The sequence below is a fragment of the Aegilops tauschii genome, chromosome 2, assembly GCF_002575655.3.
Source record: "Aegilops tauschii subsp. strangulata cultivar AL8/78 chromosome 2, Aet v6.0, whole genome shotgun sequence".
NCBI classification, from domain to species: Eukaryota; Viridiplantae; Streptophyta; class Magnoliopsida; order Poales; family Poaceae; genus Aegilops; species Aegilops tauschii.
The window spans coordinates 260,191,121-260,211,017 of NC_053036.3; positions in this window are offsets into that span (position 1 = coordinate 260,191,121).

Sequence of the window (19,897 nt, forward strand, 5' to 3'; positions counted from 1 at the left end):
CTTGCGTGTGCGTAGGAAATTTTTTGAAATTACTACATTCCCCAACAGTGGCATCCGAGCCAGGTTTTACGCGTTGATGTAATATGCACGAGTAGAACACAAGTGAGTTGTGGGCGATATAAGTCATACTGCTTACCAGCATGTCATATTTTGGTTCAGCGGTATTGTGAGATGAAGCGGCCCGGACCGACATTACGCGTACGCTTACGCGAGACTGATTTCACCGTTGCGAGCACTCATTGCTTAAAGGTGACTGGCGGGTGTCTGTCTCTCTCACTTTAGTTGAACCGAGTGTGGCTACGCCCGGTCCTTGCGAAGGTTAAACAACACCAACTTGACAAACTATCGTTGTGGTTTTGATGCGTAGGTAAGAACGGTTCTTGCTAAGCCCGTAGCAGCCACGTAAAACTTGCAACAACAAAGTAGAGGACGTCTAACTTGTTTTTGCAGGGCATGTTGTGATGTGATATGGTCAAGACATGATGCTATATTTTATTGTATGAGATGATCATGTTTTGTAACCAAGTTATCGGCAACCGGCAGGAGCCATATGGTTGTCGCTTTATTGTATGCAATGCAATCGCCATGTAATTGTTTTACTTTATCACTAAGCGGTAGCGATAGTCGTAAAAGCAATAGTTGGCGAGACGACAACGATGCTACGATGGAGATCAAGGTGTCGTGCCGGTGACGATGGTGATCATGACGGTGCTTCGGAGATGGAGATCACAAGCACAAGATGATGATGGCCATATCATATCACTTATATTGATTGCATGTGATGTTTATCTTTTATGCATCTTATCTTTCTTTGATTGACGGTAGCATTATAAGATGATCTCTCACTAAAATTTCAAGATAAAAGTGTTCTCCCTGAGTATGCACCGTTGCGAAAGTTCTTCGTGCTGAGACACCACGTGATGATCGGGTGTGATAGGCTCTACGTTCAAATACAACGGGTGCAAAACAGTTGCACACGCGGAATACTCAGGTTAAACTTGACGAGCCTAGCATATGCATACATGGCCTCAGAACACTGAGACCGAAAGGTCAAGCGTGAATCATATAGTAGATATGATCAACATAGTGATGTTCACCATTGAAAACTACTCCATTTCACGTGATGATCGGTTATGGTTTAGTTGATTTGGATCACGTAATCACTTTGATGATTAGAGAGATGTCTATCTAAGTGGGAGTTCTTAAGTAATATGATTAATAGAACTTAAATTTATCATGAACTTAGTACCTGATAGTATCTTGCTTGTCTATGTTAATTGTAGATAGATGGCCCGTGCTGTTGTTCCGTTGAATTTTAATGCGTTCCTTGAGAAAGCAAAGTTGAAAGATGATGGTAGCAATTACACGGACTGGGTCCGTAACTTGAGGATTATCCTCATTGCTGCACAGAAGAATTACGCCCTGGAAGCACCGCTGGGTGCCAGGCCTGCTGCAAGAGCAACACCAGAAGTTATGAACGTCTGGCAGAGCAAAGCTGATGACTACTCGATAGTCCAGTGTGCCATGCTTTACGGCTTAGAACCGGGTCTTCAATGACGTTTTGAACGTCATGGAGCATATGAGATGTTCCAGGAGTTGAAGTTAATATTTCAAGCAAATGCCCGGATTGAGAGATATGAAGTCTCCAATAAGTTCTACAGCTGCAAGATGGAAGAGAATAGTTCTGTCAGTGAGCATATACTCAAAATGTCTGGGTATAATAATCACTTGATTCAACTGGGAGTTAATCTTCCGGATGATAGCGTCATTGACAGAATTCTTCAATCACTGCCACCAAGCTACAAGAGCTTCGTGATGAACTATAACATGCAAGGGATGAATAAGACAATTCCCGAGCTCTTCGCAATGCTAAAGGCAGCGGAGGTAGAAATCAAAAAGGAGCATCAAGTGTTGATGGTCAATAAGACCACTAGTTTCAAGAAAAAGGGCAAAGGGAAGAAGAAGGGGAACTTCAAGAAGAACAGCAAGCAAGTTGCTGTTCAGGAGAAGAAACCCAAGTCTGGACCTAAGCCTGAGACTGAGTGCTTCTACTGCAAGCAGACTGGTCACTGGAAGCGGAACTGCCCCAAGTATTTGGAGGATAAGAAGGATGGCAAGGTGAACAAAGGTATATGTGATATACATGTTATTGATGTGTACCTTACTAATGCTCGCAGTATCACCTGGGTATTTGATACTGGTTCTGTTGCTAATATTTGCAACTCGAAACAGGGGCTACGGATTAAGCGAAGATTGGTTAAGGACGAGGTGACGATGCGCGTGGGAAATGGTTCCAAAGTCGATGTGATCGCCGTCAGCACGCTACCTCTACATCTACCTTCGGGATTAGTATTAGACCTAAATAATTGTTATTTGGTGCCAGCGTTGAGCATGAACATTATATCTGGATCTTGTTTGATGCGAGACGGTTATTCATTTAAATCAGAGAATAATGGTTGTTCTATTTATATGAGTAATATCTTTTATGGTCATGCACCCTTGAAGAGTGGTCTATTTTTAATGAATCTCGGTAGTAGTGACACACATATTCATAATGTCGAAGCCAAAAGATGCAGAGTTGATAATGATAGTGCAACTTATTTGTGGCACTGCCGTTTAGGTCATATCGGTGTAAAGCGCATGAAGAAACTCCATAATGATGGACTTTTGGAATCACTTGATTATGAATCACTTGGTACTTGCGAACCGTGTCTCATGGGCAAGATGACTAAAACACCGTTCTCCGGTACTATGGAGAGAGCAACTAATTTGTTGGAAATCATACATACAGATGTATGTGGTCCGATGAATATTGAGGCTCGTGGCGGATATCGTTATTTTCTCACCTTCACAGATGATTTGAGCAGATATGGGTATATCTACTTAATGAAACATAAGTCTGAAACATTTGAAAAGTTCAAAGAATTTCAGAGCGAAGTTGAAAATCATCGTAACAAGAAAATAAAGTTTCTACGATCAGATCGTGGAAGAGAATATTTGAGTTACGAGTTTGGCCTACATTTGAAACAATGTGGAATAGTTTCGCAACTCACGCCACCCGGAACACCACAACGTAATGGTGTGTCCGAACATCGTAATCATACTTTACTAGATATGGTGCGATCTATGATGTCTCTTACTGATTTACCGCTATCGTTTTGGGGTTATGCTTTAGAGATGGCTGCATTCACTCTAAATAGGGCACCATCAAAATCCGTTGAAACGACACCTTATGAACTATGGTTTGGCAAGAAACCAAAGTTGTCGTATCTTAAAGTTTGGGGTTGCGATGCTTATGTGAAGAAACTCCAACCTGATAAGCTCGAACCTAAATCGGAGAAATGTGTCTTCATAGGATACCCAAAGGAGACTGTTGGGTACACCTTCTATCACAGATCCGAAGGCAAGACATTCGTTGCTAAGAATGGATCCTTTCTAGAGAAGGAGTTTCTCTCGAAAGAAGTGAGTGGGAGGAAAGTAGAACTTGATGAGGTAACTGTACCTGCTCCCTTATTGGAAAGTAGATCATCACAGAAATCAGTTTCTGCGACACCTACACCAATTAGTGAGGAAGTTAATGATAATGATCATGAAACTTCAGATCAAGTTATTACTGAACCTCATAGGTCAACCAGATTAAGATCCGCACCAGAGTGGTACGGTAATCCTGTTCTGGAGGTTATGTTACTAGACCATGACGAACCTACGAACTATGAAGAAGCGATGGTGAGCCCAGATTCCGCAAAATGGCTTGAGGCCATGAAATCCGAGATGGGATCCCTGTATGAGAACAAAGTATGGACTTTGATTGACTTGCCCGATGATCGGCAAGCCATTGAAAATAAATGGATCTTCAAGAAGAAGACTGACGCTAACGGTAATGTTACTGTCTATAAAGCTCGACTTGTTGCGAAAGGTTTTCGACAAGTTCAAGGGATTGACTACGATGAGACCTTCTCACCCATAGCGATGCTTAAGTCTGTCCGAATCATGTTAGCAATTGCCGCATTTTATGATTATGAAATTTGGCAAATGGATGTCAAAACTGCATTCCTGAATGGATTTCTGGAAGAAGAGTTGTATATGATGCAACCGGAAGGTTTTGTCGATCCAAAGGGAGCTAACAAAGTGTGCAAGCTCCAGCGATCCATTTATGGACTGGTGCAAGCCTCTCGGAGTTGGAATAAGCGCTTTGATAGTGTGATCAAAGCATTTGGTTTTATACAGACTTTTGGAGAAGCCTGTATTTACAAGAAAGTGAGTGGGAGCTCAGTAGCATTTCTGATATTATATGTGGATGACATATTGCAAATTGGAAATGATATAGAATTTCTGGATAGCATAAAGGGATACTTGAATAAGAGTTTTTCAATGAAAGACCTCGGTGAAGCTGCATATATATTGGGCATCAAGATCTATAGAGATAGATCAAGACGCTTAATTGGACTTTCACAAAGCACATACCTTGACAAAGTTTTGAAGAAGTTCAAAATGGGTCAAGCAAAGAAAGGGTTCTTGCCTGTATTACAAGGTGTGAGATTGAGTAAGACTCAATGCACGACCACTGCAGAAGATAGAGAGAAGATGAAAGATGTTCCCTATGCTTCAGCCATAGGCTCTATCATGTATGCAATGCTGTGTACCAGACCTGATGTGTGCCTTGCTATAAGTTTAGCAGGGAGGTACCAAAGTAATCCAGGAGTCGATCACTGGACAGCGGTCAAGAACATCCTGAAATACCTGAAAAGGACTAAGGATATGTTTCTCATTTATGGAGGTGACAAAGAGCTCATCGTAAATGGTTACGTTGATGCAAGCTTTGACACTGATCCGGACGATTCTAAATCGCAAACCGGATATGTGTTTACATTGAACGGTGGAGCTGTCAGTTGGTGCAGTTCTAAGCAGAGTGTCGTGGCGGGATCTACGTGTGAAGCAGAGTACATAGCTGCTTCGGAAGCAGCGAATGAAGGAGTCTGGATGAAGGAGTTCATATCCGATCTAGGTGTCATACCTAGTGCATCGGGACCAATGAAAATCTTTTGTGACAATACTGGTGCAATTGCCTTAGCAAAGGAATCCAGATTTCACAAGAGAACCAAGCACATCAAAAGACGCTTCAATTCCATCCGGGATTTAGTCCAGGTGGGAGACATAGAAATTTGCAAGATACATACGGATCTGAATGTTGCAGACCCGTTGACTAAGCCTCTTCCACGAGCAAAACATGATCAACACCAAGACTCCATGGGTGTAAGAATCATTACTGTGTAATCTAGATTATTGATTCTAGTGCAAGTGGGAGACTGAAGGAAATATGCCCTAGAGGCAATAATAAAGTTATTATTTATTTCCTTATATCATGATAAATGTTTATTATTCATGCTAGAATTGTATTAACCGGAAACATAATAACGTGTGTGAATACATAGACAAACAGAGTGTCACTAGTATGCCTCTACTTGACTAGCTCGTTGATCAAAGATGGTTATGTTTCCTAGCCATAGACATGAGTTGTTATTTGATTAACAGGATCACATCATTAGGAGAATGATGTGATTGACTTGACCCATTCCGTTAGCTTAGCACTCGATCGTTTAGTATGTTGCTGTTGCTTTCTTCATGACTTATACATGTTCCTATGACTATGAGATTATGCAACTCCCGTTTACTGGAGGAACACTTTGTGTGCTACCAAACGTCACAACGTAACTGGGTGATTATAAAGGTGCTCTACAGGTGTCTCCAAAGGTACTTGTTGGGTTGGCGTATTTCGAGATTAGGATTTGTCACTCCGATTGTCGGAGAGGTATCTCTGGGCCCACTCAGTAATACACATCACTACAAGCCTTGCAAGCATTGTGACTAATGAGTTAGTTGCGGGAAGATGTATTACGGAACGAGTAAAGAGACTTGTCGGTAACGAGATTGAACTAGGTATCGACATACCGACGATCGAATCTCGGGCAAGTAACATACCGATGACAAAGGGAACAACGTATGTTGTTATGCGGTCTGACCGATAAAGATCTTCGTAGAATATGTGGGAACCAATATGAGCATCCAGGTTCCGCTATTGGTTATTGACCGGAGAGGTGTCTCGGTCATGTCTACATAGTTCTCGAACCCGTAGGGTCCGCACGCTTAACGTTACGATGGAAGTTATATTATGAGTTTATATGTTTTGATGTACCGAAGGTTGTTCGGAGTCCCGGATGTGATCGCGGACATGACGAGGAGTCTCGAAATGGTCGAGACATAAAGACTGATATATTGGAAGCCTATGTTTGGACATCGGAAGTGTTCCGGGTGAAATCGGGATTTTTTCGGAGTACCGGGAGGTTACCGGAACCCCCCGGTAACTTAATGGGCCTTAGTGGGCCTAGGTGGAAGAGAGGAGAGGAGGCCAGGGCAGGGCCGTGCGCCCCTCCCCCCAGTCCGAATAGGACAAGGAGAGGGGGGCGGCGCCCCCCTTCCTTCCTCCCCTCCACCTTTTCCCCCTTTCTATCCTAGTCCAACATGGAAAAGGGGGGAGTCCTACTCCCGGTAGGAGTAGGACTCCTCCTGGCGCGCCTCTCCCTTAGGCCGGCCGAACCCCCCTTGCACCTTTATATACGGGGGCAGGGGGCACCTCTAGACACACAATTGATCATTGATCTCTTAGCCGTGTGCGGTGCCCCCCTCCACCATATTACACCTCGATAATATCATAGCAATGCTTAGGCGAAGCCCTGCATCGGTAGAACATCAACATTGTCACCACGCCGTCGTGCTGACGAAACTCTCCCTCAACACTCGGCTGGATCAGAGTTCGAGGGACGTCATCGAGCTGAACGTGTGCTGAACTCGGAGGTGCCGTGCGTTCGGTACTTGATCGGTCGCATCGTGAAGACGTACGACTACATCAACCGCGTTGTGTTAACGCTTCCGCTTTCGGTCTACGAGGGTACGTGGACAACACTCTCCCCTCTCGTTGCTATGCATCACTATGATCTTGCATGTGCGTAGGAATTTTTTTGAAATTACTACGTTCCCCAACAGTAAACACCAGTGACGCTGCGCCTCACAAGTTCTCGGTTAACGATGGTGTATGCTACTGCCCGACGTTGCACTTGTTGGGCCGAGATCTCGTCAGTCGGCAGCTCTTTGTTTACCAGGAAGTTGAAGATGGGCTGGGCCCAGGAAGGTGCTGCAATTTCTTCGACTGCTAGGACTGCTACTTGCACGAGGGCGGTTGGGCCGGGAGGCGGCGGGTTGGAAGTCGGCTGCCGCTTGCTGAGTCGATGAACTCCTCGGGCCGACTGCTGCAGTCCCCGGGCCGGGTTCTGAAGTCCCCGGGCCGGGTGCGACTGCTGCAGTCCCTGAGCCGCCTGCCGAAGTTCCCGCGCCGGCTGCTGGGGTCCTCAAGTCGGATCCGACTGCTTCAGGAGGAGCCGACACAAAGATGGAGTCTGATTCTTGTGACGGCTTGAGGTGCTGTTGTAGGGCGACGCCGGCTGGTATTGCTTGCCGGGTGGAGCCGATCCGAGCCAAGGCATCTGCTTGCTCATTGTCATTTCTTGGCACGTGGAGGAACTCGCCCCTTTGAAGTATCCGCTGAGTTGCTGTACGAGGAAGCGGTAGCTCGCCATGTTTGCATCCTTGGCATCCCAGTCGCCTGACGACTGCTGGACCACCAAGTCGGAATTGCCATAGCACAGGATCCGGCGAATGCCAGGTTCCTTGGCAAGCCGGAGCCCGTGAATGAGTGCCTCGTATTCAGCAACGTTGTTAGAGGCGGCAAAGTGGATTTGCAGCACATATCTGAGCTTGTCGCCTTTGGGAGACTTGAGGACGATGCCGGCTCCCAAACTGGTGCGCATCTTGGAACCATCAAAGTGCATCTGCCAATGGGTGGAGTCTGGCACTGGCGGCAAGTACTGGGTCTCGGCCCAGTCGACGAGGAAGTCGGCCAGTGCTTGTGACTTGATGGCGGCGCGAGGCTGGTAGTGGATGGTGTAGGGGGCCAAATCTATGGCCCATTTGGCCACTCGGCCTAAAGCATCCCGGCTTCCAATGATCTCGGCAAGTGGAGCAGTGCAGACCATAGTGATTGGGTGCTCTTGAAAGTATGGCTTTAGCTTCTTGGCGGCGAAGTGCACGCCGTAGCACATCTTCTGATAGTGGGGGTAGTTCTGCTTGGAGGCGGACAACACTTCACTCAGGTAATACACCGGCCTCTGGACTGGTAGTGCTTTGCCTTCTTCCTTGCGTTCCACAACTATGACTGTGCTGACCACCCGGCTGGTGGCGGCGATGTAGAGGAGCGTGGGCTCCTTAGGAGTCGGAGCCGCCAGGACAGGCGGGGTGGTCAAAATCTTTTTGAGCTGGAGAAAAGCTTCATCCGCCTTGTCGTTCCACTCGAAAAAACTGGTCTTCTTCATGAGCTGGTACAGGGGAAGAGCCTTCTTGCTCAGCCGACTGATGAAACGGCTGATGGATGCCAAGCAGCCGGTGAATTTTTGCACGTCCAGCAGTCAGGTGGGCACCTCCATCCTCTCAATGGCCTTGATCTTCACAGGGTTGCACTCTATGCCGCGCTCTGAGACCAGGAAGCCAAGAAGCTGGCCGGCTGGTACTCCAAAGACGCATTTCTCCGGGTTGAGCTTGATCTGAAATCAGCGCAAGTTTTCAAAGGTCTCCTTGAGGTCTTCTAGCAGCGTTCCACGCTTCTCCGTCTTCACCACAACATCATCCACATAGACGTGGGCGTTTCTGCCGAGTTGCTTGAGGAGGCACTTCTGCATGCAACGTTGAAACGTGGCGCCGGCATTTCTCAGGCCGAACGTCATGGTTAGGTAGCAGAAGGATCCAAATGGCGTGATGAAAGCGGTCTTCAGCATGTCGGCCGGGTTCAGCTTGATCTGATGATACCCTGAGTGTGCATCCAAAAATCTCAATAGCTCGCATCCGGCCGTGGAGTCAATCACTTGGTCGATTCTTAGCAAAGCAAATGGGTCTTTGGGGCATGCTTTGTTGAGGCTGGTATAATCGATACACATGTGCCACTGCTTATTATTCTTCAGCACAAGGACTGGGTTGGCTAACCATTCTGGAAAGAACACTTCCATGATGAAGGCGGCTGCTAGAAGCCGGGCTATCTCCTCTCCAACAACTCTCCTCTTCTCTTCTGACAGGCGGCGCAAGGGCTACCTGACTGGCTTGGCATCAGGTCGGACATGTAGCTTGTGCTCGGCGAAATCCGTCGGAACACCCGCCATGTCCTTGGGAGACCATGCAAAGATGTCGGAGGAAATCGACGAGCTCGCTTTCCTATTTGCTATCAAGGTTCGCACTTATGACAACGTGCCTCTCCGGGTGCTCCGGGTCCAAGGGTATCTTCTTTGTTTCTTTCGACGGTTTGAACGAGCCCTCGGCTTCCGACTCCTTGGGGCTGGGTGACATTTCCGGCTGCTTGCCTGCCATCGCCACAACCCAGTCAAGGAGCCGCTTCTCAGCCGCGATCACGAGGGACTCGGCTAGCCGGCTGCTGTCTGCTGCGCAGGCGGACGACTTCTTGTAGTCCCCGGCTATGGTCAGGATTCCCTTGGAGCTCGGCATCTTCATTTTGAGGTTAAGCATAGTGGGAGACCGCCATGAACTTGGCCAGAGCAGGTCGGCCAAGTAGCGCATGGTAGGGGCTCTCAAGGTCCACCACTTCAAACCAGACTGGCTCTCGGTGGAACTGATCGTTGTCCCCAAAGAGGACATCTATATGTGTCTTGCCGATTGGTGAGCAGGAAAGGCCAGGAACTATGCCATGGAATATAGTCCGACTGGGCTGAAGCTGCCTCTGTTTGATTCCTAACTTCTCCATAGTATCTCGGTATAGGATGTTGATGCTGCTGTCGCCATCTATCAGGACTTGGGAGAAGCGAGCAGCCCGCCTCTATGTGGTGAAAGTGCCATCCAAAATCAGGGCATAAGAACCGGGATTGGGCATCACCTCCGGGTGGTCAGCTCTGCTCCAGCTGATGGGCTTCTCAGACCAATGCATGAACTCGGGGGTCTCTGATGCTACTGCATTTACTTCTTGTTGTCGCTACCGTCTGCTGTGCCTATCGTTGGCCATGCTGGTGAACACGACATAGGCTCCATGCTCTTCAGGGTATTCATCTTGTACTACGCCGACATGCCGAATCGCCGGCTGCTGGGGAGGAGGAGGCGGCGGGCCGGCAGGCGGAGGAGGCAGGAGTCCGTCACCCTTGGCGATCCTGGTGAGCTAGATGCATTTCCAAGTGGTGTGGTTGGACGGCTTCGCGCCGCTGTGGAACTTGCAGGGTGCATCAAGAGTTTGCTCTTACGAGAAGGCGGGCAACCAGTTGGGCTTGCCGCCCTTCTGACGCTTGGGTGGAGGCTGCCCTTCTGGCTGTTGATCTTCGACTGTCGCCATCTGCCGGCTTGTGGAAGCCGGCTGCATGGCCTTGCGCTTGTTGTCATTCAGTTGCTGACGCTGAATGGTGTCACCAGCCGGAGTGCGAGGAGCTTGAGGAGCCACTTTGCCAGAGGCGTCAACTTGGATTTCTGCCTTCATGGAGGAGCTGGCCGTGGCGTACTTGTCTGCTATGATCAGCAGTTCATCGAGGGTCGCCGGCTCATCGCAGAGAAGCTTGTGCTTGAGGAGGGTGCCTTCTCGGCACCCGGCAATGAAGTACTCAATGGCCTGCACCTCGTGCACGCCCTCGCAAGAGTTACGCAGCTCGGCCCAGCACGTGAGGTAGTCGTGAGTCGACTCGTTGGGGCCTTGGACGCACAAGGAGAGCTGGCGAGGCTTGGGCGGCCGCTTGTACGTGCTGGTGAAGTTGCGGATGAAGGCTTCGGTGAAATCAACCCAGCTGTTGATGCTGGGGGGCTTCAGGCTGTTCAGCCATGTCCGGGCTGTGCCCTGGAGCATGAGCGGGACGTACTTCACGGCTACGCGCTTGTTGCCGTTTGCGATGCTGACGGCCGTGGAGTAGTCGACCAGCCAGTCTTCCGGCTTCACGGAGCCGGTGTACTTGGGCGTATCTCTCGGGAGAGTGAACCCCTTGTGGAAGGGCTCATCTCGGATGCGGGGGCTGAAACAAGGCGGACCCAGCTCGTCTTCTTCTTCTAGCGCCAGGTATCAGTTGAGGCGGTCGATTCGGTGGCAGGCATCGTTCTCTCCGACCCCTTCTCGGCGGCCAAGGCGGTCGCCGAGTGTCGGGTGATCAACAGGTGGCGGGGAGGCACGCCTCTCCCTGCGATGGGGAGGAGGAGGCGGACAGTCATCCCGTTGTTCCACTGCTCTTGGGCGGCCGTCTTGGTCGCGCTCGATGATGATGCGAGTCCGGCTGCGGCTGGCAGCCGGCTCCTTGTCTCTTCTTCCGCGGGCGCCACCAGTCAGCGTCCGGGATGTCGCGCCTTGGTCTCGACGAGGTGGCGGGTCGTCGTTTCACTGGTTGGGCGCTTCAGTGCGGCACCCGGCCTCTTGCTGCTTAGCAGCCGCGTCAAGGAGCTACTGTACGTGCTCCGTCATGTGGCGACGCTCGTCGCCCTCGAGCTTGTCTAGCTCGACTGCTGCCGTCTGGGCAGCTCGTATGTTCTCTGCGGGCATGGCGTAGTCGGGACGATCTGTCCCGAACATGCTGGCGATGGTCGCGCCACACTCCCGGATCAGGCCAATACGGCTAGGCCCACCAGGAGCCGGCGTGCTGCCGACGGCATGGTCCATCTCACGCTGGTAGGCCTCTGAAAGGCGTCTCATGCTGGCCAGCCGGTTGGCACTTTTGACGAGCTCGACACGGCGTGCCTCTGGCGTCTCGGCCTCGGCGTCTTCCGGGATGGGCGCAGTCAGGTCTTGCAGCGCCGCCTGCAACAGATCCTGGCCACCTCCGCCAGAGTGCTCGCCGTGGCTGATGATGAGCACCTCCGTGACGGTGCTGCCGCCGCTGTCCGCGCGAGGAAGCGGTTCGTCGTAGACCACCACGTTCGTGGGGAACATGTCAAGCGACGCCGTCTCGAAGTCGACAAGCATCAGGTCAGTGGAGCCAACCGACTCCAAGTCCACAGCAGGCTCGCTGGCGACGTGGAGCTGATCGAGGAGGCTGACGTGGCGGCTCTCGAGGCCCTCTGTGCCCGCATCAGACGCGGGCTCGTCAGAGAGGCGGATCTCGCCAACAAGATCGGCGAGGCAGCTCGCTGCACAGGCGACCTCCGCGCCGTGCAGCGCATCAGCGCAAACGCCGTCTGGCGTGTCGGGCTAGCTGCGCTCGCCAGGAAGGAACAAGGTTCCTGTCCAGAACAGGTCTCCGGAAGACGGTGCACCTCACCCCACGATGGGCGCCAAATGTGGGGGGTTGGGTGCGACATATGCCAATGGATGGTTTATCATGGTGGGAGCGAGTAGAACGTCGCCGGTGCCTGGAAGCGGGATGAGGCGTAGACACGAACGCCGGTGCACTTTACCTAGGTTCGGGGCTCTCCTAGGAGATAACACCCCTAGTCCTGCTCTGCGGGGTCTCCGCATGATCACTAAGGCACTAGTGAGTACAATGGTGCTCCTCGAGCTGTATGCTAGAGGTAGAAGAAGGCAGGCACGCTCTCTCCTTCCTCTAGGTATGAGTCTAGTTCTAACAGGTTGGGAACCCTTTGCATGGGGGCCCTGGGGGGTTTATATAAGCCTACCCCCCAGGGGTACAATGGTAATCTGGCCGGGTGTAGGACCCGGCTGTCAGTGTCTCTGGTCGCCGGCTTCTCCGCCGGCTGCTGGGGCCCGCCGCCTGGTGGGCCCCGCCGACTGGTCTGGTACGGAGCCGGCAGGCCGCCTCCGCCGCTCGCGGGTCTGGTCGGCGGCTGATCACTGTAGCCGCAGTGCTGATGACGCATGCTTGGTCAGGGGAGCGTGGCTACAGCCCTGCCGCCTGGTGGGAGATCACTGTAGCCACTCCGGGTCTCATCTGGTTAATGGTACGCGGGCCCCGAGGGAGGAACGGGCCGCCTGCCAGAAGCCGGCCTCCCTCGGGTCCGACTGGTCAGGCTTCCGCCGTCTTCCGGGCTCTCACTGCCTGGTAGGGCCCGCTGCCTGCAGGCCGTACCGACAGGCTGTCGTGGGAACAGGGCTCCGCCTACAAGCAGTGACGTCAGGGGCGGAGTGGCAACAGTGCCGCGCCGGGCGGAGATCTCCGCCTGTATGGAGTACTGTGGCCACGCCCGGCCCTGGATATGGGGGGTGATGGGCTACACTGTAGCCTCACCCTGTCTTGTCTTCTTAATGTGGGCGCGGACTTTGAGGGCGCCGTGAGCCGCCTGCTAGAAGCCGGCCTCTCTGCAGGCCGCCTGCAAGGAGTCGGCCCATTTTGGTGCCGCCTTCCGGAGCTCAGCCGCCCTATGGCAGCCGGCCGCTTGGGCCAGCCGGCCATCAGAAGGCGGCGCTTCATCTGGATGTCCTGAGGGGTGCAGCCGGCCCCGATATCTTGAAAGGTTGAGGGACTCGGGTTAGGCTACATGTGGCCCATTACTCCGACAGCCGTGTAGCGGAAGAAGAGTTGGGGCAGCGCGCCCGCGTGGATCATCTCCTCCTCGTCTGATCTCCCTCGAACAGCCGGTCGTTGGTTCCCACGTACAGATTCGCCGGAGCGGCGCAAGTGCACCGCCTCTAACGGTATCTGCGCGTGCAGGAGGAACGTCGTGCGGCGGACTGCTAGGTCCGATCACACAACCGGCGGCGAGTGGAGGTGTCTATTCGCAACACATGCAAACCCTAGTGACATTGCCGAAGCGATCAACCGCATGAGTGTGCCACACCCCACTTTATATAGGCGTCTGTCGCGGGCTCAACATTTGGGCCTCGCACGGACCCTAAAGCCCATAAGTCTACTCGGCCACAATCCGAATACAGCTCGGATCACAACCGACCAGTGTCCTCGGATCCGACCTTGTAGGTTCCTTCCCTTAAGCACGCGAACCCTTAGGTTCAAGCCGGCTCGGTCGCAGTTCGGATCACCTCCGAACTACATGGCTGGTAGCAGCCTCTAGCAAGGCGTGCCGACCACCAAGCAGACGATGAAGCTGGTTAGGCGAACCTGCACATCGTACTTCCATTCCTTTTGCCACACGATATATGTTGTCGGGATCAAGGTGAGTCTGTCATCCTTGTGCTAGCCCGACCTCTTTCTCGTTCTAATGATGCCGACCACAAACCAGATTATCTCATAATCCTTATCGCATGGCCATGCTTATCCTGGTCGGATCACACGAGGGGCCCAGAGTATATCTCTCCTGATTGGAGGGGCAAATCCCGTCTTGCTCAACCATGTCTCGCAGCATGGGTCTGGACAAGCCTGAAACCTACCTTTGTAACTACCCAGTCATGGAGTAGCGTTTAGTCGGCCCAAAGCAAGTCTGTCACCGTCCCGAGTACATGTGCCAGCTCAGGTCTTAGGGCATATAACGTATGTTGTACTAGAGACTCACAGATGACATATCGCTGCGTCTCATAGTTGGGTCTGTCCGACTCGGACCTTATCTCGACTCGGATCCCACTACGTCGAATCCGACCAGATCCTTCGAAGTCCATACTATCCGGTTAGTATCCAATGCTCCCTGTCCAGTGAGACCAAGCCATCGACCGTGTCATATGCTAGTCTAGTAGGCTGCGCGTCCACACAACCCTTTCGACTAGGGACCTTTTAGGACAGTCACCATACAATGCATAGTCCCACAAACAAGACACATACTTGCTGATACACATCATTGATAATGTCCAAGGACTATCTTTATTCATAAACACATAGGAAATATCATCATACATGATTTCCTCTAGGGCATATCTCCAACAGTCTCGCACTTGCACTAGAGTCAATCAAATAGGCATCGAATGCCCATGGCTCTAACGTGCCCCTCATGCTTGGATTGTGGAAGCGGCTTAGTCAACGGATCTGCAATAATTGCATCTGTGTGAATTTTGCATAACTCAACATCACCATTCTTTACGATCTTTTGTATCAGGTGATATTTCTGATCTATGTGTCTGGTCTTGTGGTGATTCCTCGGCTCCTTGGCTTGTGCGATGGCACTAGAATTATCACAATAAAGGTCCAACGGTTTTACCGAGGCTGGGAAAATACCAAGATCATCCAGAAAGTTTCGGATCCAAACACCTTCCTTTGCAGCTTCACAAGCCGCAATGTATTCGGCTTCTGTGGTAGAATCGGCCACCATATCTTGCTTGGAACTCATCTAGCTCACTGCTCCTCCGTTCATGACGTACACGAATCCAGACTGTGATCGCTCTGTCGGTTTGGAAACTAGCATCGGCGTAACACCTTACGACGAGCTCTTCCTCACCTCCATAAACTAGGAACATCTCTTTAGTCCTTTTTAGGTACTTCAAAATAGTCTTTACCGCTGCCCAGTGAATCTCACCTGGGTTGGCTTGGTATTTGCTTGTTAGGCTTATTGCAAAAGCAACATCTGGCCTTGTACATATCATGGCATACATGATGGATCCGATTGCCGAGGCATACGGAATCCTACTCATCCTGCTTCGCTCATCAGATGTCAAAGGACTCTGAGTCTCGCTTAGCCTTATACCATGTGAGAGTGGCAAGAACCCTTTCTTCGCCTCACTCATGTTGAACCGCTTCAACACTTTATCTATGTACATGCTCTGGCTTAAGCCGAGCAGCCTCCTCGATCTATCTCTATAGATCTTGATGCCTAAAATATACATTGCCTCACCAAGGTCCTTCATCGAAAACTTGCCATTCAATGATTCCTTGACCTTGTTCGGCATCGAAACATCGTTCCCGATCAACAATATGTCATCCACATATAAGATAAAAACACTATCGAGCTCCCACTTAACCTCTTGTATAAACAAGAGTCCTCTCCGCTTTTGATGAAACCGAGACCAGTGACAACCTCATCAAAACGAATGTTCCAGCTCCGAGATGCTTGCCTCAACCCATAAATGGATCTCTTGAGCTTGCATACCTTACTAGTGTTAGTCGGATCGATAAAACCCTCGGGTTGTATCATATACATGTCCTTGGTTAAATTTCCATGGAAAGCCGTCTTGACATCCATCTGCCATATCTCGTAATCGAAATATGCAGCTATAGCTAGTACGATCCTCACCGATTTCAGCGTCGCTACCGGCGAGTAAGTCTCGTCGTAGTCAATTCCTTGAACTTGTCCATAGCCCTTAGCGACAAGCCGAGCTTTATGGATCTGAACATTTCCGTCCACATCGGTTTTCTTCTTAAAGACCCATTTGCAACCAATGGCTGTTACGCCAGGCGGCGGATCAACCAAGTGCCAGACTTGATTCTCATCCATGGACTTGAACTCGGATCTCATGGCCTCTAGCGATGCCTCGGAATCTGGGCTCACCATCGCTTCCGCATAAGTAGCCGGCTCGTCGCTTTCTAGCAACATTACATCGCACACTCTGTGCAATCTCTCCGACCTCCGTGGTTCCGGTGTCGCTTCCACTACGGGTTCCCTGACTGACTCCAGTATGATCTCATCACCAGCCGAGCCGTCCCCGAGTGGTCCTCGAATTTCTTCGAGTCGGACCGTCCTCCCACTGGCCTCCCGACTGAGAAACTCTTTCTCAAGGAAAACCCCGTTCCGAGCAACAAACACTTTGTTCTCTTCCCGGTTGTAGAAGCTATATCCCAAGGTTTCCCTTGGATATCCCACGAATATGCATTTATTCGACTTGGGTGTACGTCTGACATAAGTCACTTGACAAATGCTTCACAACCCCAAATCTTTAGAAAAGACAAAATGGGACTCTTCCCGGTCCACATCTCATGTGGTGTCTTGTCTACGGATTTTGATGGTACCCTGTTAAGTGTGAAAGCTGCAGTTTCTAGAGCGTATCCCCAGAATGACAAGGGTAAATCCGATTTGCTCATCATAGACCGGACCATGTCCAACAAGGTCCTATTCCTCCGTTCCGACATGCCGTTTCTTTGTGGCGTACCCGAAGGTGTGAGCTGAGGTACTATACCTCGGCTTTTCAGATGATCATCAAACTCCTGGCTCATGTACTCACCTCCACGATCAGATCATAGAAGCTTTATAGTCTTGCCGAGCTGATTCTCAACCTCGTTCTGAAACTCTTTGAACTTTTCAAAAGTTTCCGACTTGTGCCTCATCAAATAGATATATCCATATCTACTCAAGTCATCGATAAAAGTCACGAAGTACTGATAGCCACCTCTGGCGGTGGTGCTCATTGGACCACACACATCACTGTGTATAAGCTCCAACAGCTCGGACGCCCTCTCACAACTCTTTGCGAAAGGAGACTTAGTCATCTTGCCGAGCAAGCATGATTCACATGTCTCGAACGACCCAAAGTTGGACGCAGTTAGGAGCCCATCATCATGGAGCTTCATCATGCGTTTCAGACTAATATGTCCAAGCCAGCAATGCCAGAAGTACATCGGATTTATCTCATTAGGCTTATGCCTCTTGACATTCACGTTATAGACCGGTTCATATTCTAGATTCAATATAAATAGCCCATCAACAATGGGTGCATAGTCGTGGAACATACCATTCAAATAAAACGAACAACCATTGTCCTTTAAATTGAATTCATAACCCTAACTCATCAAACATGAGGCAAAAATAATGTTCCGACTAAGTGCAGGAATGTAATAACAATTATTCAATTCCAAAATAAATCCAGAAGGAAGTTGGAGCTGCATCGTGCCAACCTCCAACACAGCAACTCTTGCTTTGTTGCCGACCCTGATGTCAATCTCCCCTTGTGCCACACGCCTAGTTCTTACCAGCCCCTGCATCGAGTTGCAAATATGAACAACCGATCCGGTATCAAATACCCAAGAGCTACTAGGTATGTCAGCAAGGTAAATGTCTATAACATATGCAACAAGTGTACCTTTGCCTGAAGCAGCATTCCCGGCCTTCTTGCCATGCTCTGCAAGCCACTTGCTACAGTTCCTCTTCCAGTGACCGGTCTCCTTGCAATGAGAGCAAATGGTCTTCGAGTCCGGTCCAGACTTCGGCACAGCGGCGGAGGTTACCGTCTCCGTGCTCTTTGCCTTAGCCTTTTCCTTGGACCAACTCTTCTTGAACTTAGCCGATTTATGCACCATCAACACTTGATGCGTGCCTTTCTTAATATCCTACTCTGCCACTTTGAGCATCTCATGCAATTCAGTGAGCTTCTTATCCATGCCATGCATATGATAGTTCGAGATGAACGTCCCATAGCTGGGCGGAAGAGAACCCAGAACTGCATCAGTAGCCAGCTCATCCAAGAGCGGGAAGCCCAACCGATCCAAAGCTTGCACATATTCGATCATCTTGATCACATGTGGGCTCAGTGGATCACCTTCCTTCAGCTTGCAATCCATCAAGGATAGCCAGACATTGAACCTTTTGGTCCTAGCCTGTGTCTGAAACATGCTCTTGAGACTCTCGATCATATCGTAAGCCTCGAGATTTCCAAATGTTGTTGCAAATCGAGCTCCATACAAGCCAGCATCAGACAGCTGATCTCCGTTGATTCATCAACGAGTTTCTGGTAGGCATTCTTAGTTGTGGTATTAGCATTATCGGCAGGTTCCTCTGGAAGTGGATCCTCTAGAACATGTTCCTTTTTATCATGCTTGAGAACAATTTTCAGATTTCTATACCAGGTGGTAAAGTTTGTTCCATTCAGTTTATCCTTTTCCAGAATTGATTTCAATGCAAAGTTGGGTTGAGCAGGTGGTGCCATTGATCTACAACAGAAAAATATGCAATCACTAAGCAATGTGTTTATGTAGAGTAATTCTAGCCTTAAACAAAAATACTCCCACTGAAGTCAGCATCCCTCCGCAAACTCTCAGTGATTCCAGATCCAACTAGCACATGTGACTAGTGAGCTTTAGCATCACTGCTAGACAACATGCCTATCCGGTAAGCAACTCCTTGCTAATCGTATCTCTATACGACTCCTGCCGGTCGGGTAGGTATCTTATACCCCGGCTTCCGACCTCCTTTGCCACAAGGCCCAAAACCGTTTTGATAGCAGTGCATGTCCGTGTCCGACACGAACCCTTCAGTTCAAGGACACCTAGCAGCACCCCAATTTTATGAGCCCACTACTAGACGTGCGAAGGTGCAACATCGGGAATGGCAAATTTCTTGATATTAACGAGGGATCTTTCTACCATTCTAACATGCATAGAAAACACGAAGCATAACAATCACAAATAAACATATATTGTGAAATAGTATGGCTCCTTCATGGATGTTCTTCCAGGTCGGCTCCGACTCCGATGACCATCTAAGAACTCCATCTTGTTTGTCACGCCCGGACGCTAAGCCACCAACCTGATCTCTATTATCCAACTACTACAACTAGTAATGAATTTTACGTAGAGTCACAAGTCGACACGCAGGTCGTTATACAATATAATGACAGCACTTTGGCTCCTTCCGGCTGACAAACATGACACGCGGGCCATGTATAAATTACACACATGCATCACATACACATGAGCCATACTATTCACATCAAACCCGCAAAGCAAAGTTACACATAGAATCGCATTCTACCGGTTTGAGTGATCGTGTACGAAATACGCACAGCGCCCCTCGCGGGTGCGGGCAGCGCCCGACGTTTTTGGAAATCACAGATAACATCTGAACTCCGATCACGCCGAATTTCCTGATTTGACCGATCTCATCGATCATCGCGAGTCCGATTTGGATTTACGTTTCACTGTTAACCCCGATGGCGGATACCGACCGGTAGGGGTAGGTTGTGTCACGACCCCATCGACTCCGATCATCAGAAAACATAGCCATATTGATCCTCGTGTGCAGTTGATCTCATCAACATGCACACAGCCGATCTCATCAACGACAA